Source organism: Sus scrofa, chromosome 11 (assembly GCF_000003025.6).
Source record: "Sus scrofa isolate TJ Tabasco breed Duroc chromosome 11, Sscrofa11.1, whole genome shotgun sequence".
Classification (NCBI taxonomy): Eukaryota; Metazoa; Chordata; class Mammalia; order Artiodactyla; family Suidae; genus Sus; species Sus scrofa.
In genome coordinates, this window is record NC_010453.5 from 16,990,699 (window position 1) to 17,016,196 (window position 25,498).

At 41.2% G+C, this 25,498-nt stretch overlaps 1 long non-coding RNA gene across 1 annotated transcript in view; it reads right to left on the minus strand.

Moving 5' to 3' along the window:
* LOC110255810 overlaps positions 8,299-25,498 on the minus strand; it is a 377,482-nt gene continuing 360,282 nt past the window's right edge. Inside the window, exon 3 of the long non-coding RNA XR_002336666.1 lies at positions 8,299-8,340. This is a non-coding gene — a long non-coding RNA (uncharacterized LOC110255810). The remainder of the gene's footprint in view (positions 8,341-25,498) is intronic.

A 25,498-nucleotide genomic window follows, 5' to 3' on the forward strand; every position in this document is an offset into this window, starting at 1 on the left:
CAGATCCTTAACCCACTGTGCCAGGCCAGGGATGGAACCTGCGTCCCAGTGCACTCCAGAGATGCCACTGATCCTGTTGCGCCACAACAAGAACTCTGAGACTGAATTTTGCATGAAAGATGGGAGGTGTGTATTTATGCATGTGCATGTGTGTACAAGGAGGATGGGTGGGCCAGAAAGGAAAGGCATTCATTTCTTGGGAGCAATCTTTGGCACTTTATTCTCCCACTTCTCAGAAGCATTGTATTCTGAGTGATAATTGTACTTTATGATTCAGTCTTACCCCAGGAAAATTACTCCAGGATTCTTTGAAGACATATTATTACTATAGGCTGCCTTCCCCATTGTCATCAATAGCTCTTTCAATAAATTTTAAGTGTTTTTTAAAAAACTCTCACCCCAAGAATATTGAACATTTTTTCTTTTCTATCCGTACTTGTGCTTCTTCCTCACTTTGCAATGTGTTGCTCACAGACCGGCTGAAACGTCACTCATCCCTCCAAGGCCTGATTTATTCACCGCTTCCTTCATGAGCCCTCTCAGATCATCCTAGAAGGACCTGGGCTTGTCCTCCTCTGAACTCACATAAAACATTCTGTACTACTGTTCAGGCATTTATCACACACCACCTTACAGGATGGCTAGTGGTACTCCTGTCACCAAGGTCAGCTTGCTGAGGGCAAGGGTTATTCTAGACATCTTTGTATACTGCACAGTAGCTATAGTTCTCAGAGTTCTTTGACCCTACTGGAACTTCCATGGCTCTTACTACCTTTTCACCCGCCCCCCATTTTCTTACTTTTGTGGCTCAAGTTCTTTGCTCAGTCTGTATAATGATTTTGTTGTACATGCCATCAACTCCCTGTTTCTTTTTTTCCTTTTGGTTGAGTGCTGCTGGCAAAACTCCATTCCTGGTCGAGACCAACCCTCTGCCTACCTCATGTCTGCACGTGCGTTCTGACTGTGGCATGAGAACACCAATCTCACTTCAATCCATAGCTTGCAGTCTCATGTTCTACATTAGTGCTACTTCATTTCCTAGGACTGCATTGTCCAATATGGCAGCCATTGGCCACATGTGACTCTTGAGTATGGCTAGTCTGAATTGAGATGTGCTGAAAACGTAAAATGCACAGTGGCTTTTAAAAACTTAGCACTGAAAACTAAGAATGTAAAAGGTCTCAATGATTTTTTTTATATGGCCACATGCTGAAATGATAATATTTTGAATGTATTTGGTTAGGTAAAATACATTTTAAATTAATTTTACCAGTTTTGTTTTACCTCTTTAAGGTGGCTGCTAGAAAATTTGCAATTTCATTTGTGGCTTGCCTTGTATTTCTCTAGGGTCGTACTGTCTTAGAACATTCAACAGAGAATTCAATGCTGTCCTTGACAAACAAACCCTCTGTTTGTTCCGTACCTTCTCAAACTTGATTCTTTGTCATTCTTCTCATTCTCAGCTGATGACCTTGCTTCTGGTGGCACAGAAAAAAATAAAAGCCCCCAGAAGAGCAGGTTCATCTTTACATTAGCAGATTTATCCTATATCCTAAATCCTCTTTTGTTATAAGAAGGACCTTCCCTGCTCCTACTCGAAGCTGATCAACCACTCAGGTACCGGATCCTGCCCCCTCTTGCTTACTTGAGGACTTGCCTTTTGCACTCATTCCTTTGCCTGTATTACGATTTTTTGCTTCTTAGTACATTTTTATCAGCATGATATTATATTCAAGCATCTCCAATCTTTTAAAAATAATTCCTCCAGCTATGACTCTATTTCTCTCTTCTCCTTAGAAGCAAAACTTATTGCAGTCATCTAAATTAGTTGTCTGCAGTTCCTTTTTTTCTGATTTCCTTTTGAACACAGTCCAAATACATTTCGTGCTCACAACTCTACCAAACATGCTCTTACCGAGACCCCTAATGACTGTTCTGCAGACAAATTCTGCAGTAAATCCCCAGTGCTCATCTTCTTTCATCTATCGACAGCTTTTGACACAATTGATTACTCCCTCCTTGAGTCACTTTCTTGTTTCGGTTTCCAGGCCAGCAGACGTTCATGGCTTTACTTTTTCACGAGCTCATGTCACAGAACGTTGTCCTGGCTCCTCTACATCTCCCTGATCCTTAACTTCAGGGTGCTTTGGAGTTTGGTCTTGGTCCTTTTCTCCAGCTACATGCTGATTTTAAATACCAGCTATTCACCAAAGACACCCGGATATATATCTTTTGGCCCTGAACTCCAGACCCCTGTAGTAACTGACTATGGAATGAATTTTTTTGAATGTCTACAAGGCATTTCAAAATTCCAAAACAGAATTCTTGATCCCCAAAGCTGCTTCTCCCCCATCTTTTTTTTTTTTTTTTGTCTTTTTACATTTTCTAGGGCCTCTCCCGCGGCATATGGAGGTTCCCAGGCTAGGGGTCTAATCGGAGCTATAGCCGCTGGCCTACGCCACAGCCACAGCAAGGCGGGATCCGAGTGCAACCTACACCACAGCTCACGGCAACGCCGGATCCTTAACCCACTGAGCAAGGCCAGGGATCGAACCCACAACCTCATGGTTCCTAGTCGGATTCGTTAACCACTGAGCCACGATGGGAACTCCCTCTCCCATCTTCTAAGTCTCATTTAGCAGTGGCTCATATCCTTGCAGTCACAAAGGCCAAAAAGAAAAACACTGAAGCCATCCTTGACTCCTTTTTACTCTCACCTCTAGCTACTCAGTCAGCAAATCCTACTGGATCAAACTTCAAAATACATCTCACATTGGATCACTTCTCACCACTGCCTGGATTACTGCAGTGCCTTCCTACATGGTCAAACTACTTCACTGCCCTCTCCCCATTTTCTGTTCTCCATCCATCAGCTACCGCAATACAAGTCAGATGAATTATTCCGCTGCTCTAAACCCACTAATGGCTGCCTGTCTCGCTCAGAATAAAACCCCAATTCTGCCTCTGATCCATCTCTTGCCACCCTTTCTTCCTAACAATACTGATCTCTTTGCCACTCTCACCTCTTCGAACACAATTGTTCTCTTGAAAGACGTTCCTCTCATCTACCCTAGGCATTGACTCCGATGCCCCCTCATTAAAGAGCGCTCTCTATCCCCTCATTGAAAATCTATCCCGTCACTTCTTATCCTTTCTCCCTGCTTCGATTTCTTCTAACTCTTATTTTATTTATGTATTTATTGACTGTTCGTAATTGGGTTGACCGGTGGCAAGTCCAAGTCCTAATCAATGGAACTTGTGAATATTACCATATATGGCAAAAAAATGAGCATGATCTTGGATGGAACAGATGTGATTATATTAGGAATATTGAAATGAGATTATTTGGGATTATCTGGGTGGACCCTAAATGCTATCCAAGTGTCCTTATAAGAAAGGATATGTCTGTGGCATGTGGAAGTTCCTGGGCTAGGGATCGAACCTGCACCACAGCAGCAACCTGAGCTACTGCAGTAATGTCGCCGGATCCTTAACCTGCTGCACCACAAGGGAACTCCAAGAAGTACATTTTAAAACTTTACTATTGTGGGCTATTTTCTTCCACACATCATCATCAACAACAGCAATCTAATAAAATTCCTACATTTTTTGTGACTCCAGCAACATTTGGGGGAATTTGGTCATCTTGGACCCGGGCTGTGGTCTTTTATTTAAGACCGTACCTATAGCACCTTGAGCAAGTGTGATGCCTACATGAGGACAGCTTGTGGATGTCTCTTCATAATGCTGAGAAAAACGAGAGTCATGTGATAATTTCTTTGTTGGATTTCCTTAGATATTAAACCTTCCCACGCCCCTGGACCTTATGTTTGTATGCTCTATTACAATAGATTTCCGGAAGCACATTTGCTTATGACATAAAAATAGGGGCCACAGGAGTTCCTGTTGTGGCTCAGTAGAAACAAATCCGACTGGTATCCATGAGGACGCAGGTTTGATCCCTGGCCTCACTCAGTGGCTCGGGGATCTGGTGTTGCTGTGAACTGTGGTGTAGATGCAGACACATCTCAGATCCCCCTGGCTATGGCTGTGGCTGTGGTATAGGCTGGCAGCTGCAGCTTCGATTTAAACCCTCGCTTGGGAACTTCCATATGCCGCAGTGCAGCCCTAAAAAGCAAAAAAAAAAAAAAAAAAAAAAAAAAAAAAAATAGGGGCCATGCTGAGGACTCTCTGAGTAGGCAAGTGGCAAGTGACAAGCTCACACCTCCACCCCTCTCCTGTCCCTAGAGTCTCCCCTCACTCTTCTCTGCTTTTCTAGAAGCTCCGCCGGGAGCTGGCCTGGTCCTGCCTCCTCTCGGGTGCATATGCTGTGTTCCACTTTCTTTTGCCTCTTCAGAGTCAGTTCTCCTCCCTCATTTAACTGTCTTACTCTTTCCACAGCTTCTCCCCAAAGTGGATGGGTTTCCTTGGTTTAAAGGAAGGCCTTTGGAGGGTAGGAAACCATTCAGATGCTTGTTCTATGTATAACACAGGACTATAAGAATCAAATTTTTCATGTCTAAAAACTCCCTGCCACAGGTGGCCCCGTCATCCATTGTTCTTCATGCGCTGGTGCCAGATTCTTATGCAGTAAATCTCTCTGAGAGGAGCATCAATTTTGTGGGTCCATGAGTTTCAAGACATTTAATTAGCAGAACTGCACATAAAAAGCGTTCTGTAGCCTCATCAGGGATCCCAGTGTTTCATTCTATAGCCAAAATATTACCGCAGACCTGGTTTCACTTAGCTCATATCTGAACCAAAGGTCTAGGCTGTTGTAGTCCTGGCATATATTACCAAAGAGCTTACTTTTGTCTGATGGGACTTGTTGGCTGCTAGGCTCAGCAGAAGCAATCTTTAGAGCTGAGCCATAGTTTATGAATTTCCCTTCTTGTAGACAAGCTCATAGTTGCTCCATGCTTACAGTCATAAGTCAGGAGACACTTCAAGGTTGATAGAAATCTTTCCCAGCACAGAAGTAACACGATTTGTTCCTCTTACCTTGATGAAGACTTTAATTAATACCATCATGGCTTCACTTTCTTTTTCCTTTAAAAAAGCATGAAACGTCTGTGGAGCGTAGAGGGTATCTGGTGGAAAAGTAAATTCACAGTGATCCTAGCAAGAGTCCCAGAAGACCGTGTTGCTTTAAGGTGGTACAGAGAGCAGAGGGGACGTTCCACAAACCTCCTCCCCTTCCCGCATGTGTCACTCTGGCTCTAAATGTAACAGAAGTTCAAGGGCACAGCACATGCTTGGAAGACTGTGGTGTATGCCTGGGCTGGAGGAACAGAGTGGGGGGAGGGAATTACACCTGAGCCAGGGGTTATAATCCCGAACATGAAGAAAGCAGTGGGATAATTGGGGAAATGAATGTCCTTGGGGACAGCCATGGACTCACCTTGAAGAGGTCATCAAACGGATTTGATTGATTGATTGATTTGCTCAAATGAAAAGTATAGTGCTTGCCATGCATGAAGCTTTTCATGCCATTTGACAGTTTGCATAGTGTTGATGTGACAGCTATTTCAAATACAATCTCATTCATCTTAAGAGTCTGTCTCCATCCCCTCTCAGCTTCCATCTTATTCTTCTCTCAGCCCTAACCATCTTGTACCATCTTGCATAGAATTTGAGGGCAAATGTATTCATAAGGCTATTAATTGCATTTTCTGTATGTAGACATCCTTTTTCTTTCAGGCAATATTTTATTCTATTCTATTTTATTTTAATTTTTTTTTATCTTTTGTCTTTTTAGGGCTGCAGCCACAGCATATGCAGGTTCCCAGGCTAGGGGTCTAATCGGAGCTGTTGCTACCAGCCTATGCCACAGCCAAAGCAATGCCAGATCTGAGCTGCATCTGTGACCTACACCACAGCTCACGGCAATGCCGGACCCTTAACCCACTGAGACAGGCCCGGGGTTGAACCCTTGACCTCATTGTTCCTAGTCAGATTTGTTTCTGCTGTGCCATGATGGGAACTCCTTTTTTTTTTAACATTTTTTTTTTATGAATAAAGTTAACCAATATTGGTCTTTGTTTTTTTCTCTCAATTTTTCATGTGTTCCCTTGCCTCTCTTACAGTCTCAGATCACATGGTAATTGTTGGACACCTGTTTCCTGTGTAACTCAGAATTGAACTAAATGTGCATATAGTAGAAATACTGTTTACACTCACATTGGATGAATATTTATACCTGGAGGGAATGTGACTAAAGCTCTTCTATACATTTTTCTGCCTCTTGGCAATCTTGAATGAAAGACAAAAAGAATGAGATAAACCTTACTGATGCAATTTCCCTCACACGTTTGCTTAATTAAGTTTGAATTGTTGATACACTACCTATATTATCCCAAATTATGAAATTTTGTTACTTTTTCTAGCCACTTTAAGAATGTTTTTCTGGTTTTGAAATTAAATTTTGGATTTCTTCCTTAAAAAGAAGAGTAGCTTTGCTATTTTTTGAGTAAAGTTAACTGGGCTGGAATTACTGCCATGAGGTTGCACAAAACACTGTTATGTTCGCAGGTCTTGCTTCTGGGAGAAATGTTGCAAAACCAAGGCACAAACATTCACAAACTTGGGTGCAGCTTAAGAGGGCCCATGGGCCAATTTACTTCAAACTTGCCCAAAGCATCAATAAATTCACATTATTACCTAACTTGTGCCTAACTTTAGTGCAAACCACCGTCTATTCTAGATGCAAGATACAGTTGGCCTATTGTTTCCAGGTGTTTGGATGACTGAACCTGCTCAGTGGTTGATCTAATTAGTAGTCATCTAATAATGCAGAGTTGACAACAGATCCAATCAATTCAGTAGGAGTGTGTGTGTGTGTGTGTGTGGTGTGTGTGTGTGTAATTTCTTGTGTCAAATGTGATTTCCAGGTGTTCCCTCTCACTTTCCTTTAACTATTTCAGTAAATTAAATCAACGGGTTGAAAAGATCTTTAAGCAGAGAAATTTTTCTGTTAATGATGGGTACCGATAAAAACAAGAAATTCCAGAATGACACCCAGTTCTATGCAATGATTACGTATCTAACATGTTCCTAAATGGGCTTTTTTTCCTCCTATATCCGTGGCATGCCTGCAAAAGTTCCTGCACCAGGGACTGAACCCACACCACAGCTGTAACCAGAGCCACAGCAGTGACAACGCCAGATCTTTAACCTGCTGAGTCATGAGGGGAGTCCTTAAATGGGCTTTTTGAATACTAATTATTATATCTTAGACATAGGCTTTTAAATTGTTCATTACAAATAAAATGAGCTCCTGGGATAATGAAGGTGGCCTTTAGCAAAGCAGTATCACTAGTGAAGAATAGATGTTACCAAATAAAAGACTTAGGCACTTTTATATTTATCCAGATAACTTGCTATATATGCATCTATTTGTTTTTTAACCTTTTACTTTGAAATAATTGTAGACTCACAGATTATTCAAAGATTATAGATTCACAGAAAGTTGCAAAATATAGTGCCTGGGGTCTCATAAACTCTTTACTCAGCTTTCCCCAATGATGACATCTTGTATAACTAGAGTACAACAGCAAAACCATGAAACTGATGCTGGTGCAATAGTGCTAACTAGATTATAGGCCTTATTCATTTTTCATCAATTTTTTACATGTACTAGTGTGTGTTAGCTCTAGGCAACTTGTTTCCATGCATAGATTTCTGTTACTACCCCTTCCATTCATCACTCTAAGGAACACAGCAAAAAATATTTGTATGAAAAAAAACATAATTCATATGAATAAATTAAAGCTCAATTTACTTATAGGAGCTATATTAGTTCTCCAAAAAATATGAGTGGATATGTGGATGGATGGATGGATAGATGGATGGATGGATGGGTGGGTGAATGGTCTGGGTTGCTCGTGCTCCGTCAGTATTGGTCCTGGTTTCATCTAGACTGAGACTAGATGGGGCTGTAGAGAAGAACAAAGGACTTATGGAGTCAACTTCTATTTGTTTCACTTTCTTGTTTCCAAAATTCACTTTCTCAAAAAACAAGTCTCGTAAATCCCATCTGTAAAGTTCATATCTGGAAATTCTGCTAAGTTGGTGAGTGACAAAGATGACTACTATGGAGTTAGTTCCCTTGTGGCTCAATGGGTTAAGGAGCCAGTGTTGTTACTGCAGTGGCTTGGGTCATTGCTATAGTGAAGGTTTGATCCTTGGCCTAGGAACTTCCATGTGCCATGGGCACAGCCAAAAAAAAAAAAAAAAAAAAAAGTCTACTATGAAAATCTTCATCAAAATCATCAAAGTGAGAGTAGTCTCTTACCTTGTGCTGCTAGAATGAATTTCCACATGTGGACTCCTCTCCCAAACCTATATGACAAAATCATGATATAAATATTTCCAAGTGTGCCTCTGTCTCTTTAAGTGATTTCCCACATTTTCACTTCACAAGAGACCCTTTAAAATATTATAGTGGTGACAACGACCTCACTCAAATAGATGTAGAGCCAGCTTTTTTCCACTTTTAATGCATTTTTCTGTGCTTTAAACTGGACTGTAGAATAATGCTCATTTGATCTTCTGTCAGCTGCGGCTGGTAATACTTTGCTAACTTAAAATTTTTCCATGTTGAAGTTCAATCCAATTTTAAAAATAAATATTGCTTAAAATGCCATTTTCTTCTTTTTTGTTATTCTAGATATTAAATATGGAAGTTCAGCCTCTTTAATAGACATGAGTTATTTATTTCAAAGATCAAAACATCGCATTTGCTGTTTCATTTTACAGTAAATAAGAATATACTTACAGAGAGAAATGTTTGCTAGAAATTCCATTTCAATCTACTTAGAGAGAAATTTGGTGTAACATATAAAATAAAGTATATTACGGAAAATAAATAGAATTTATACAAAATAATACGTCTCCTAAAAGACAGCTGAGCCATAAAACATAGCATTTCTTTTTTTTTTTTTTTTTTTTTTTTTTTTTTTTTTTTTTTTTTTTTTTTTTTTTTTGTCTTTTTTTTGTTGCTATTTCTTGGCCGCTCCACGCATATGAGGTTCCAGCCAGGGTTGAATCGAGCTGTAGCCACCGGCCTACGCCAGATCACAGCAACCGGATCCGAGCCGCTCTGCAACCTACATCACAGCTCACGCACGCCGGATCCTTACCCACTGAGCAAGGCAGGACGAACCGCACTCATGTTCCTAGTCGGATTCGTTAACCACTGCCACGACGGAACTCCAACATAGCATTTCTTTGCATTACTATACAATTCCAGAATCATCACTTTAGTATTTCAATCAAAGACTTCTATAGTTTATCTTAAAGTATTATATTGGGTATAATTTTTTTGACTACTATGGAGTTAGTTCCCTTGTGGCTCAGTGGGTTAAGGAGCCAGTGTTGAAGAAATTATGAAGACTTTTTGAAATTATGAAGACTTTTTAGCAAGGAGGATATGTGGAGTTCCCTTGTGGTGCTGGGCTAGGGATCCAGCATTGTCATTGCAGGAGCTTGGATAGCTGCTTTGGCATGGGTTTGATCCCTGGCCCAGGAACTTCCACATGTTGCGGGTGTGGCCAAAAATATGGAGGATATTTACTCTGTTAGTTATCCTTCCTACCTAGGCTTATAGCAGTTTTGGTCAAACTCAGACACATCAATGTAAGTGTACATTTCACATGACAAAGGTATCCTACCACCAATCTGAACAGCTTTGATAGCGATAGATTTCTCAGAGACTAAATTTAGTTTCTTTATCTTTTCAGAGCATTTGGTTTTTCTTTTTCCTTTTTTTTTTTGTTTTTCAGGGCCGCTCCCGCGGCATATGGACGTTCCCAGGCTAGGGGTCGAATCGGAGCTGTAGCTGCCAAGCCAATGCCAGAGCCACAGCCACCCGGGATCTGAGCCTCGTCTGCAACCTACACCAGAGCTCACGGCAAAGCCAGATCCTTAACCCACTGACTGAGGTGAGGGATAGAACCTGCGTCCTCACGGATGCCAGTCAGATTTGTTTCTGCTGAGCCACGATGGGATCTCCTCAGAGCACTTGGTTTTTCACATGCAAGAGCTCGAATCAAACTTTGAACAGAAGTTTTAATTTTAAGGCATATATATGCTTTCCCATTCTTTCTATAGCTTTTGCTATATTCATGGCAAGATTTTCCTGCACTACTTTAAATATCTACTTATTTATGAACTAGATTTATACATACAAAGCTATAAACAATATTCACATATATCAACAAGCCACCCCTGAATCCCAAATGTGAGTGATTGAAAGGCATTTGTTTTTTAACTCTGCAGACTAAAGTTTTTGCCTTTCTGCAGATGTGGCTGGTGACAGGGGCCTGGACGAGACCTCAGGCCCTTCGTAACTGCTTTTCTTGTGCTCAGACATAAACTGTTTATCTTGTCATGGCCTGTCTTGCTCTTTACCCTGCATCTCTAAGTATAGACAAAAACTCCTAACTAACCATATGTACACCCACACAGACTTTCTATACGCTGGCACGGAGTTAGCAGTGGTGAGGGCTGCAAGGCTGTCCAATCCCATCTCCCCTGTAGAGTCACCAGGGGCTTCTCACAGCAGGTGGGACCAACCAGACTTGGGGGTGTGCCTCCTAGATCTGAGTTCTAGAACCCACTCACCCACAGCCTCCTCCACATCATCAGGATGGCTTCACATTTCCTTATTTATATCAATTTTCAAATAGCATTTCTATTGAAAACAGGGTTCTGCTGCGGAACACAAAAGTAACAAAAAAATAGTGTAAATAAATGAATAAAAACAAAGCCAAAAACCACTGATAAACACCGACTTTCTTCATCTTGACAGACGTCTATACTTAAAGTTAAAAAAAAAAAAAAAAAAAAGTGAGGCTGGAGAACTTGGGTGACTTTTCCACTACTGCAGAGACCAATCTGGTTTTCCTGACTCCCGTATTCAGACTTCCTTCTATCAGACCTAACAACTAAGACACGTCGGGCAGCTGGGGTAGCTAGTCCTTTCCTCCTGGGCTCATTCCCAGGCCATGTGGTTGGGGGTGAAAGGGCTGGTGAGGAGGAGTTAGGGGCGCTAATGCTTCACCCACTGGATGGATCACTCATCTCCATGGGTCTAACCACAGTTTCCCTGGCTGGAACTTTTCTCAGGTGAGCAGATTTCCCTCTCAGAAATGCCAATTGTTCACAACCCTTTTTGGGACAGAAGGTTCCAGCCAATGATATATGCATTTCTGTTAAACAGGAAGGCATCTAGGGGAAGGCGAGAGCTCGTGAGGCTCCGCGGAGAGCCGCCAGGGGCGGAGGCGGAGGCCTCACGGGGACAAGCGGCGGCCGCATCTCCTCCCCGTGTCTTTCCGCCGCACCTCTCTGGTTGCTCCTTAACATTCGGCTTCTGCCTACACTCTAATCCGCCTTTTTTTTTCCTGTTTAGAAGCCTCCTACCAAGGACCGAAAGTGTGGAGTTTGTTTACTGGGCTCACGGCAACAGTTTCTGGGACCCGAAAAACAAAAGCAGGTCTCTCCCTGGCAGGTGCTTCTAGCCGCCACCACACACACCTCCTGCATGAAACCACCAGGAAGTTGATGTGTTTTCATTGGTACCACATGTTGCCTTGAAATTTTTCAGAACTCTTTCTACAGTAACTCCACTTTTAAAAATTAATTTCCAGGGTCAAGGTCATTAAAAAGCAAACATCATTAAGCTCTTTGAAATTCCACTGGGCTTTAAAGATTTAAGACTCTTGCGGTGTTTAATATAAATTTTGCCAAACTTTTAAATAAACAAAAAAATTCACAACAGTTGACTGCCCCCAGGCCCCTTTAAAACACTTAAAGATCGCTGACACACGGCCGTGATGGATGACTCTGACAGGGCTGTGCATGGACAGCGTGCAGCGAAACACCTCCCCTTTCTACGGTTCCTGGCACCACAAGTTCTCTGTGGTCTTTTCCCTAATGGAGTGATTGCCAAATGCCAATTGTGGGCCAGGGCCAGTTGTTGACATAATCTTCAACTTCAGTAGTGGAATGAGAAGGGCCAGGGAAAGAGAGCGAGTTGTCTTCTATGGCTAAATGTATTCAATGGCAGACTCTGTCCTCTATTTTGTGCTTTATTTTTATCTCTGCTTTTCTTGCTTTTCTCTTTTCGTATTAAAATGTTCATCTCTTATAGTAAGCGAAGGTAATAGTGGATGATAGATATATTCTGTTTTGTTTAAAGGGCCTTTCTTTATAAAATTAAAAAAAATGGGGAGTTTCCATTGTGTCTCAGGGGTTACGAATCTGACATAGTGCCCATGAGGACGTGGGTTCAATCCTTGGCCTCATTCAGTGGCTTAAGGATCTGGCACTCCTCCACAAGCTTCGGTGTACGTTGCAGATGCAGCTCTGATCAGGTATTGCTGTGGCTGTGGTGTGGGATGGCAGCTGCAGCTCTGACTCCACACTTCACCCAGGAACTTCCATATGCTACAGGTGTGGCTGTAAAAAGAAAAGCTAACAAAATAAAAAATTAAAAAAAAAAGAAACTCTATATTGGTTTTAAAACCAATTTTAACTCTCTATGAAATATAAAGATAGGAAAACATTGCTCTAAGGCCAAGTCAAATCCCAAGACCAGTAGTGAATGCCTGCAAGCACTGAAACTCTTAAGAGAATTTAGCCTTTTTTTTTTTTCTTTTCTTTGGGAGAACTTCTCTTCTCCAAAGTATAGAGAATGAGGATGGCAAAGGGCCCATCACCTTACTTTACTCTCTTTTTCCAACAGTCAGAAGTTTAGATGGTCTGAATGCCAGGTCCTCTTGAAATGTGAAACAGACATGGGGCAGTAGGATGTGAACGCTGCCTTCACTGCTCATCTGCTCTTGTGTCTGAGTCTCAAAGGATCATGAAGTGTGACACTATATCACAAACCGAATCCCCGATGTGCTTACTTTTTCCTGACAAATACTATAAATTTTCTTCTTGTAGTGAACAAATACTGTTTATGCAGCTGCGATTCCTTAAACCCAAACCATCTATCCCAATGTATCTTTGTTTCAAAGACACTTAAGGAGAACTCTCTTAAGGAGAGCTCTCTCCGGGCATTTGGGGAGGAGGAACGGGGACTTTTCAAGTTAGGACCACCTAATTAGGAACAATCACTGTGCATTAGATCCACCAAAAAGAAAAAAAAAAAATTGGCCTTGTTAAGTGTTTCCATCTTTAGTTACAGGCTTCATCTAAAGCAGCTTCTTTCCCAGCCTGAATGGCCTTTGCTCTGGAGATTGAAGGATAGAGCATATGCTGGCTGGCCCAACAGATCTAGAACAAACTCTCAGGAAATCTCAGCCCCTCAGGCAGCTGAATTCCCACTCCTCTGAGACCAGCTGAGATTATTTTCTTACTTCATTTAACTAGTCAGATGATAGGTTGACTGATGGGGTCATTATGTCCAGAGAAAAGTAATTTTAGAATGAAAATTATGCAATAGGTTAGACCACAGCTCAATTTTTATCACTTCAAATGCATACAGTGTCCCTAATGTGATTGCCTTTGGGCTAAGGCTGAAAGAAATGTCTAGTCCCAAGGTGGCTATAATTTCTGAAATAGATTGAGTGAAACCTCTCTCTCTCTCTCTCTCTCTCTCTCTCTTTTTTCCTACTTAAACACGTGGAAATGAATTTTTAGGCTTTACTTTTTATATATCTGGTATAAGGTAAAAACTGCAGTGATTAATATTTCCTATGGGGCCAGTGGCTGATGAGGAAAAGTTGCCAAGCTTTATCTGACAGTTCATCAAGCTGCTATGATCATTTTCAAGGTTGGGTCCGTCACGTAGACAAGCTTCGTGACAGTGAATTGCCTGGGAAACTGGGAATTGATCCCATTTTTAAAAAGGGTTCAATATAAAGATTTTTGCTAAAGTGCCTCTAATTTAAAATGCACCCCAGGACACCATAGTAGTATCTCCTTGCGGCTTTTAAAAAAAATTTCTCTGGTTATTCCTGTTTCCTATTTTTTTCTTTTGAAATGGAGAAAGATTTTTAATTTCATGATTTTACAGAAAAGCTCCATTTGCAAGCATATCAACACTTTCTCTTTGGAACACCTTATGCTGTTCCCAATTGCCGGAGCTTAACTTTCGACTCCTAAACCCCATTTGTAAATCAGTCATCCTTTTCACTCCTACTGACCCCATTTGATTCTTCTTCCTGGAGTTCTCATCTGATTTTTTGGCATCCCTACCTACTCAACAGCAAGAGAACCAAAAAAAAAACCTTGCCATCAGAGGGTCTCCTTTCTATCCATCACTCTCACATGTATATTGGGTGCCTACCATGTACTGCACATTGCTCTAGGTAAGTGATGCAACTGTGTGCAAGGCAGATATGGAACTGTTTTCACAGCAATCACATGCAGGTACATTCCTTCCAAAGTACTCTCTCCTTTAATCAGTTCCCTGTGAAATACCATTTAGTACTTCACTAAAGTTTGCAGAAATGGACAATTCTTAAAAATAGAAAGAGAAGCAGACAAAAATGAAATATTGAATAGCATAATTACAACTAAAATTTCACCTCATTTAAAAAATTGTCTTTATATAAGTAAAATGAAATTAAGTTTTGTGAAGCTATTTGGACACAACGGTTTTGGTAAATATCCAAATATATTAAATTTCTAAAAAATTAGTTTCATTTAAAAATAAGCCCAATATGTAACTCACACAGCAAAAGAATTTGAGAATGAAGTTGGGAGTGTTTAAATGCATATTATTTCCATCTATTTTTTAATATTCATACCAGGGTTTATTTACAGCTACTTCTGAAGTTTAAAATGCTAAATATCACTTTGAACTATTTTAATATGAATCAGGATTTATGGCAACAGCAAATATAAAACTTGCATTTTCTCTTACTAATTTAAAGTATATTAAAATTTTGTGATTATGCTCTCCACTGAGAACTAAAGTACACCTATGAGAATTATAAAAATAATAAAACAAATTAAGGAGAAAACATCTCTATATATCTAGGACAAAGTTACTTAATATGCTAGGATCTCTCTCCAGTGGCTAAAAAAACACCCAACCAAAGAAGCAAACAAAAAAATATTTTTTGGAGTATCATCTGAGGAATTCTAATTTTAATATGCAGAGTAAAGTCAGCATTTTCTCATTCACTTCTCAGAAAAACCACCCAAAAGCAGAAAGGAAAACAGAGAAAATAGTAAAGCAAAGCCTCTCCTTTGTAAAATTAGGAAACAACAGAGACCCCAGAACTAATAATGAGAAAAAAGGCTTCCAAAATCAGTGAAGGTCAAACAAGGACATAAGAAGCTCCATAGCAAAGATGCCCGTGGGTGTTGAGATGAGAAAAAGTTATAAGGGTCGGTCTTAAGTGACATGTATGGAAATGCAAACTTAGCTTTTTACACCCAGAGCAAGCAAACTTTTTTTTAAATGGCCGGACTGTAAAAGTTTTAGGCTTTGTAAAGGATATGGTCTCTCCTGCGACCACTGGACTCTGCCCTCTTAGAGCCCTGACAGCCACAGGCAATATGTGAACAAGCCGGCAAGGCTGCGTTTTAGCAAATCTTTATTTATAAAAACAGACAGCTGGCCCAGGGACAGCAGCATGCTGACCTGTGCTCCACAGTAGTAAGGGGGTACCATTTAAGTGAGAGCTTCTTTGGATTTCAGACTGGTGAGGTCTCTAGAAAAAGGCCAGGAGATGAAGCTAAATGTGAAGTTGAACAAAAATGCCATACTTGAAGGAAGCAGTCCACTGGTGTGCCTGTGAGGAGGAAAGTAACTTTGCTTTATGAGTGGCCCAAAGCTGGTATCAGTTGGCCAGAGAAAGTTAAAGGCTGACATGACCCACTTTTTCATAAGAAAAACTGTTAGCTGGAACATGGCCCATACCTCTCTCTCACAGAAGCCTTTTTAAAAAAGCTGATTCAGGAGGGAGTTCCTATTGTGGCGCAGAGGAAATGAGTCCAACTAGTACCCATGAGGATTGGGGTTTGATCCTTGGCCTCGCTCAGTGGGTTGGGGATCCGGCACTGCCGTGAGCTGTGGTGTAGGTGCAGATTTTTGCCTCGGATCCCATGTGGCTGTGGCACAGGCCGGCAGCTATAGCTCCGATTCGACCCCTGGCCTAGAAACTTCCATCTTAACAAAAGCCAGTTCAGGAAAACCTGCCTTATTGTAATGCGATTAATCAAAAAGAAATCAACTCGGGATCTATAAAAAGTTACTAAAAGAAAGGGGAAAAAGGAAGAAGGGAAGAGGAAAACTAAATGGTGGCCAAGAAATACTCACCAGAAAAATGTCTAATAAGGTAGATGAAAATTGTGACCAAACCTATTCCTGAATTTTTTTTTTTTTTTTTTTTTTTTTTTTGTCTTTTTGCTATTTCTTGGGCCGCTCTCGCGGCATATGGAGGTTCCCAGGCTAGGGGTCGAATTGGAGCTGTAGCTCCCGGCCTATGCCAGAGCTGCAGCAACGTGGGATCCGAGCCGTGTCTGCAACCTACACCACAGCTCAGGACAACGCCGGATCGTTAACCCACTGAGCAAGGCCAGGGACGGAACCCGCAACCTCATGGTTCCTAGTCGGACTCGTTAACCACTGCGCCACAACGGGAACTCCCCTATTCCTGAATTTTTTTAAATGAGTGACTCATTTCACAGCAAATGACAATGAAACAACAGTAGATCAAACATGTATATAAAAAAAGCCTGCCCACCAAAGTCACAGAAATGGAAGTTAAGGTGCAGCTTGGAAGCTGCACAAAGATTGGGCTCTGCTGAAAACAGTTTAGAATGTGGAAGACTGAATCAGAAAAAAAGGAATACAAAGAATAAACAGACAAGAAGCTTAAAAAGATTATAGGGTAGATATGGAATGCATAAAAAATAAATTAAACATATACATAATTGAGGTTCCTGAAGAAGAAAATCAAAATTATAAGATATCACTGTTAAGAGCATTAAATAGCAAAAATCAATATAAAACATTATTAAACAAAATCCAGTAGCATATTAAAAATTAACACAACATGACAAAGTGTGATTTATTCCAGTCATTCAAGGATAGTTCAAATCTGTTAATTTATTTTTACCACACAAATAGATTAAAAGTCATATAGCCAGGTGCTGAGAGGAACTTGATAATACTCAATAGCCATTCGCATTTTTTAAACCTCATCAATAAAATGGCCATAGGTACTGTCTTACCATAATTATATTTATCTCTGTCTAAAATTTAGCGTTATTTTTGAGGGGGTACTTCACAACTATTCATAGTAAAGTCAGGAGTAAGACAAAGATGTCTACGGAAACCACTACAATATACATTGACCTAGAGACCCCGGCTGATTCAATTACACAAGAGAAAGAAAGAAAATGTAGAAAACTCTTCCTTATATCTGGAATCGAATATATGGCACAAATAAACCTTTCCACAGAAAAGAAACTCATGGACTTGGAAAACAGACTTGTGGTTGCCAAGAGGGAGGTGGAGGGAGTGGGATGGACTGGGAATGTGGAGCTAATAGAGGCGAACTATTGCCTTTGGCGTGGATGAGCAATGAGCTCCTGCTGTAGAGCACTGGGACCTATACCTAGTCATTTGTGATGGAGCATGATGGGGGATAATGTGAGAAAAAGAATGTACATATGTATGTGTGACTGGGTCACTTTGCTGTAAGTAGAAAATTAACAGAAAAAAAACATAGAAAACTTAAAAAAAGACAAATCAGGAGTTCCTGTTGTGGGCTCAGTGGGTTACAAACCTGACTAGTATCCATGAAAATGCAGGTTCAATCCCTGGCCTCACTCAGTGGGGTTAACGATCTGGTATTGCCATGAACTGCAGCGCAGGTCGCAGGCCCGGCTTGGATCTGGTGTCGCTGGGGCCGTGGCACAGGCCAACAGCTGTGGCTCTGATTTGACCCCTAGCCTGGGAAATTCCATATGTCTCAGGTGCAGCCCCAAAAAGCAAAAAGGAAAAAAAAAAAAAAAAAGACAAATTATGTTTTGTGGTAGACTATAAGATCTAATATTGAATTATTATAAAAATAATCCAATTGAAAAAATATTACAGATAATTGTGGAATTTAGTTAAGCCTATGGTTACAAAATGATAAAATCATGTTTCATGTATTAAAATGAAATACGTATTAGTAGTAGAAAAGACTGTTGACCAGAAAATATTTAGAAATAAATTTATCAGATGTGATAGGTCTGTATGAAGAAATCCTTACCATGCTACTCAAGGACACAAGAGAGCATTTGCATAAATGTAAAGATATACTATATTCTTGGCAAGAATCATGCAGCTTTCAATTCTCTCCAAACTAACGTAAACATTAAATAAAGACAGTTATTATGTCAATGGAATTTTGGGGCTTATATATGATTCTAAGGTTTAAATAGAAAAATAAAGAAGCAAGAATAACCAGGAAAAATCAGAAAAAAAGAAAACATGTGGTTCTAGCTCTACCAGATGTTTAAATATTTAGAATATGGTAAGTGCGACATTTTGAATCAATGGGGAAAAAACCCTGAAATTAAATAATAAATGTTGCTTATTCTGGCCCAGTTTTTCTAATAGATTGTTTTCTAGAAAAAGGTAATATTGAATTCTCTCTTTTTTCTTTTTTTCTTTTCTTTTTTTTTGTCTTTTTAGGGCCACACCCATAGCATACGGAAATTCCCAGATTACGGGTCGAATGGAGACGTAGCTGCCTGCCTGCACCACAGCCACAGCAATGCGGGATCTGAGCTGGGTCTGTGACCTACACCACAGCTCACAGCAACACTGGATCCTTAATCCACTGAGGGAGGCCAGGAATCGAACCTGCCTCCTCATGGATACGAGTCGGGTTCATTACCACTGAGCCACGACAGGAACTCCTGAATTCCAATCTTATGCTTTACATCAAAGTAATTTTCTTATGAATCAAAGATTTCTATGTAACAATAACAATAATAACAATATAAAACTGCTAGGAACCTCCATGGAAAAGTTACAAAAAAGTATTGTAGTGGAAAACATTAAGTATGTCGCAAAACTCAGGAGCCATAAAAAAATATCGATGATGAGTTCCCACTGTGGCTCAGGGGGTTAAGAACTTAACATAGTGCCTGTGAGGATGTGAGTTTGATCCCTGGCCTCAAACAGTGGGTTAAGTACCCGGCGTTGCCATAAACTGTGGTGTAGGTTGCAGATGAAACTCAGTGTTGCTGTGGCTGTGGCATAGCCAAAAAGTATATATATATATAATAAGATATATAGAATATATATATCACACATGTATTATATATTATATATAATAAAATATATAATAACATATATATTTTTGGTTTTTAGGGCTGCACCTGCAGCATATGGAAGTTCCCTGGCTCGGGGTCAAATTGGAGCTGCGGTTGCCCGCCTATGCCACAGCCACAGCAATGCAGGATCCCAGCTGCATCTGCAACCTATGCCACAGCTTAGAGCAACGCTGGATACTTAATCCACTAAGCGAAGCCAGGGATCGAACCTGCAACCTCATGGATACTAGTTGGATTCGTTTCCTCTGAGCCACAATGGGAACTCCCCAAAGAAAAAAAATATTGATGAATTTTATAATATAAAAATATAACTGCCCCCAAAGTTTGCAATTCATAATGTAAACTAGCATAGTTCAATAGAAATATAGTGTGACACACTCATAATTCTAAATTTTCTGGTAGTTACATTAAAGTAAAAAGAAATGGGGAAATTAATTTAAATAATTTATTTTATTTAACTTGACATGTCCAAAAATTTTCCTTTTAAGTAATTAATATAAAATATTGTAGATGAGATATATTCTCTTGTTTGGGGTACTAAGAAATTCGGTTTGCCTTTTACACTTATTGTGCATCGCAATTTGTATGAGTCACATTTCAAGTGCTCAAAAGCCACATGTGGCTGGTGGCTATCACATTAGATGGCAGTTTAATGAGTTAATTTCCTTAACGTAGAATATTCTAACATAGAAAGATTTCTCATAAATCAATAAGAAAAATTCTAACAATCGAGTTAAAAAGGACAAATGTAATTAATTCACTAAAAATAAGAGAATTTCAAGTTAAACTATAAGTAAATGCCATTTCCTCTCAGATTGGCAAAGATCAAGAAGTTTTATAACATTCTGAGTCCATGATGGTAAAAGTATACACTGGTACAGTCTCCATGGAGGGAAATTTGGCGACCTCTATCAAAATGACCAACGCACATACCTTTGACCTAGCAGCTCCAATTTCAAGAATCTTTCCACAGCAAATGTAAGATATTATGTATGTGCCAATGATCTACTGAAATATTGTTTCAGAATGTAATAATTTGGAAAGTGCCTAAATGTTTATCGGTAAATACAGGTTACATAAATTATGGAACACTGTGCAATGAAATACTATGCAATAAAAACTAATAAGGAACTTGTTTACGTGGTGCTATGAGAGGCTACTCAGGCTGTATTGTTACATGGGATAAAAAGGCAAGGCACAGAAAGTATACCACCGCCACAAAAGTTATATGTACATATCTACTGCTACATATGTACAGACACCTTGAGTGTGTCTGGATGGATCCATAAGTAATTAGTAATCGAGGTTGTCTATGGAGAGAAGACAGGATTGACCCTGGGACATGCGTAAGGGACAGAGTTACTTTTTCATCATATATCCTGTTATGCCTTTTGATGTAATACCATGTATGTATTACCTATTCAAAATTTACATGAAATATTTAAATATATTAAAGGGCAACTGTAGCAACAAGGATGTCCACTGAGACTATTTTACTCAACTTTTTATATCTAGTGCAAAATGTGTATTTTATATTTAGTGCAAATGTCTGCTTAAAATTCACCTTAACATAGTGCTGTTAAGGCAACATCCTGTTCCAAATGCAGGCACCAACCCAAATCACACAGGTTTGCTTTCTGAAAGTTTTGTTTTCGGCTCTGGTTTTCTTAACAGTCAGGAACACCTGTTAGATTGTTCGCTTAGACCTTTCTGACCTCCTCTGTTCAGTGGAACCAAATGGCAGCTATTTCTAAACCAGAATCTCCTCTTCCAACTGCTCCCTTAATCTTATCGAAAGCTCCTGAGTGGGGAGACCATGGTTGGGCTTCCATCATAATCAGCTCATGAATTCCTGAGGGGCACGTCTGGTACTTAAAAGACATATTTCCTTCCAGAAAAGGGAGCAGGCTTACTTTTTTCAGGGTCCAGAGGCCCCCTTGTCGACTTTGCCTTCCATCTCGCCAGATGGCCCTGGCTGGTTCCAAATCCTGAAGACCCCCCATGAGGAGAAGCACAGCCCATCCTGGGTGGCACTGATCCAAGTGGGCCTTCCTTGCTTCCCTCCTGGCAGACAACGAAGGCACTGGCTAATGGCGCCTGGTACAGCGTGAGTCTGTAGGCGAGGTTATTGAAAGTGGGGTTGTAATTGCCAACGTGAGTTTAAGGCATTTAAAAGATAATAATAAATCAATTAGTAACTGAACAGTCGTTAATATCACAGGGGAATAGATTGACCTAGATTTCTCAGGTCCCTGTGAATTAAACCCTGAGTGTCCAAATCTGAGAAGCAAAATGGTGCGACATCCTGCTTGGTGTGTGGCAGTCAGGGGGCCTGAGGTCCTCCAAGATCTATGGTCCCACGGTTCAGTGTTGGGCCAGAATTTTTCAGAATCTATATATGCGACCCTAGGGAGGTGGGTTTATAACCATTTGAAATTTCAATCATCACTGAAATGCTAGCAAGGCCAAGCAAGGTGCTGGCGGGCTCTCTGCTCAGTGTGTGAAAACATGCAGATGGGAAAGGGATTGGGTATTTCTACACCAGCCAGTGGAGGTCAGTGTTGAGTCACCGATCTCTTGTGTTAACTGGATGCGGAAGTTACTGCCAGAGACAGGTCCTTGCTCATCAAAAAGCAGAAAAAGGACCCTCAGAGATGAAAGACGTGGGGCTGGGACACACGCTGAAGTGTAAGCAGCAGCTCCACGCTGCTGGAGGATGACGGCCTGGAGAAGAGGATCACGTCTGGAGCTACCATGTGCTCAGGGTGCTGATGGTGAGAAGGTGGGTGGAGGGCTGACCGTGTACACGCAGCTTCAGCTACCCAGAGCTGGCCCTGTCTTTGAAACTGCTTCCCCAAAGACCTCTCAGCCGAGAGGTCCTGAGATCCAAAGGGAGTATGCTGCTCTCTTCATTATCTAAGCGAGTATTTAAAAATGAGAAGAGGCTGGAAATTGCTTCCCAAGAGTAAACTTGCAGGCAGCATGTTTCTTAGGGTCACAATCCTTATTTCTATGAAGTTTAAAAAGCCTTCCAACACATTCCTGCCAAACAGGGAGTCAGGCTCATCGCTGGCATGCTAGTGCTCACCTTCTGGGTGGGCCACCCTTGTTAATCTCCAGATACTGGACAAGGAGAAATTTAGAGTATGAGGGAGGAGCCTGGGGTGGGGCACTCCAAAACCATCCCACTGACCTCAGGGGACAGAAACTCCGCGAGGCCGTCAACAGCTTCTGTGTCTCCTCACTTCGCCTCTCTTAATGGCCTTGAGTTTTCTGCCCATGATTTGAGGATTTGAAGGTATAGAGAACTGAGTGGACTATTTGCTCTAATCAAATACTTAAGCTCTTGGGGGTTCACTCAGCACTGTTATTTTGGTGGTCATTATTAAAATGATTTGGCTGGAGCAGGGGCTGGGCAGAAGTTTTAATGTGCAGGAAAGTCCCACTTTACAAAGGCTTAACATCCTTCTAGGCAGTGGTTATACTTTCAGATACTTATTTTTGTTCATCAAAGGGCCACTAAGGAGGATGGAGGCAGCTCTCTGTGTTTGTTAGTGCCTGGGAGTGTAGGTAGCAATTAGTAACTTAAAATTATACTTAACGGAATGCTCTTTATCCCTCAGAGCGGGTGATTCCTGAACAAAGCTTTGACAAGCAAGAAACAGCTTTTGAAATGGAAGGAGAAGGAGTGCTTTCTTGGTTTCTGAGTTTGGCATTCTTTACATTTTGTGCTTATTTATTTATCTATTTATTTTGAAGATGTTCGGTTTCTTTTTTCCACTAAGTTGGCCCGGGCTGAGCACTGCAATCGATATTTCTCTTCTGATATAAGTACTATGTCCTTTAATTACCAGAAACAGCCTCTGAGCTTTTCGTACAGCCTTTCACGTGCCTATGCCTTTGCTCTGCTGTCTGCCACACTCCTTTGCTGTGTTCTCTACCACTGCTGCCCCCAAGGCAGGCATCTTTCCTGAATGGTGAAAGTTTATTTATTCTTCAAACCTAGTTCAAACGGTACCTCTTGGATAAGGCCTTCAGTGCCCCTTGGCAATCCTTTTTTCCCAAGCAAAATTCATCATTCCCTGCTCCATCTCCCCACCCAGAGAATTACAGACATTTTGATACGGTACATACACATATGTGTGGACATCAAATGGTTAAAGAGAAAAACTTCAGCAGTGCAGGAGAGAGATCGTCAGAAGTCCCCTTGTTGCCACTGGGAGAATGAAAATGCAGTACAGGCAGCAATCACGAAGGAAATGATTCCAAAGAAGTGGAGAAAAGAGGAGACAGCTTTTCTAGATAGTTTCTAAACCAGAAAACTTTCGATGGCTGTCCGCAATCAGAGGGACCTCTAATACGACTCATCTCCAGCACAGTGCAGAGAGGAGAAGATGGTTTGTAGTAGTCATTTTATAGAGTTCATTTTAGAGGAGACCCAAGTCTCCTGAAAATTTTGCATTTGCCCAGATGTGTACCGTTCCAACTAGGAATGGAAACAGACAGTGCTACAGAAACGTAATTATTAAAGCATCCTAAGTTTAGACTCTAAACTGTAATGTCAGAACAGCTTTTTAAAATTGAAGACAGAATTCTCTGTAGTTAATAAAAATCACTCCAGTAGTAACTAATATGACCAATCTTCCAGGTTAAGCTGGGACATGGACTAAGTGGAACAGAGATGGCAAATAACATAAACAGCAAAGGTAAACACAAGAATCCAGAGAGTCAGGCGTGACGTGTTTCGCATGGCCACTTGTGGTGCAGATTTTACTGGTGTATCAGTGAAGACGGGTGCTGAGTGCATCCAGACCTCACTTATCTCTGTGCAGTTTGGAGGGTGGAGTAGGGGTGTGTGTGCACCTGTGTGCAGGAGAACAATACTGTGACATCGGGACCTGCTGCCCTACTTCCAACCACACAGAGCTCACTGACTGTGCTTTACTGACTCAGAGGAAGGATGCATCAACCAAAAGCAGAGAAAGGGGAGCCTCTTTTGAATCTCCAAAACCAAAACCCCGTAAAAAGCACGGGAGATGAAAAGCAGAGGTTCCAACGTCCAGGAGAATGATATCGCGTTCCTTGTTGGGTGAAAGAGGAGCGCTGGAGGGGAAGTGAGGAGTGCTTAAACAAGGGGTACATCTTTTCTGCAGGCGGGGAAGGTGGGAAGGATGCCCACGCAGGTGTGTGGGGGTCCAAGAGCAAGGGCTTACCCAGGACCCTAGCGTGCAAGAAGACTGTGGAGAAGCAACCGCGGGGCACCAGCGCTTTGAGAGTTTGGTGGAATTGCTAGTATTAAGGTAGGCAATGACCAGTAAGATTGTCCTGCTCTTGGCTTGTCTTGGCTCTATCTTGGCTTGGAATAGAGGTGGGATGTGGACAGCCTCTGAGAGTGTTTCATACCTTGATGCAGCCTAGGAGCAGCCAAATAATTTCTCAGGGGCTCAAGAATGGCCCCCTCACACAGCATAAGGAGGCTCAGGCTGGATGAGACCCTGCACACACGATTAAGGGACTGTGGGCTGATGGCGGCCTTCACAGCGGAAGCCAGAATCATCCGGTGATGACGAAGAACAGGACGCCCTCTGAGAGCCGTGGCACTGAATGGGACGCCCTCGCCCCCTCTGAGTGACCTCGAACCTATGTGGAATCAAGAACTGCCTAGGTTTCAAGGGATGCTCAATTTAGCCACAAGGGGAATTAATTTATAAAGCAAGGTGAGTAATCAAGAAGACAAAAATGTTTATTTTGGGCCCGGCTGAACTTGCAGTGAGGCCTGTGAATTTTGGTGTTTTGTACAATTGCGTAAGTCTTCATCTACCCATCATTTACACCGTGAACTCCTTAGTCGTTGCTTTCATAAGCCGAAACTGTGTGACCCAGAGAGGGGCTTAATAAACATGCACCAAACGAGTTCAAGAATGTTCCTAACGTAGGGGTCAGTGATTTATAATTCTTTTATGTCCCCCTCACCTCAAATTCTGGCAGATTTGGGGGCACAGAATCAGGGCTCGATACTCACTGAGTGAATGAACAATAACAACAACAACAACAACAAATAATAATAATAATAATAGATAAAATATGTGTCATCAGAGGAATATTCAATGTCCTCAGCAAAGAAAAGTGAATCTGCCTCTTGGTCCATTTTTATTAGTTATGTGTCTAAAGATCTGAGCAGGGTAAGCCCCTTGATATATTC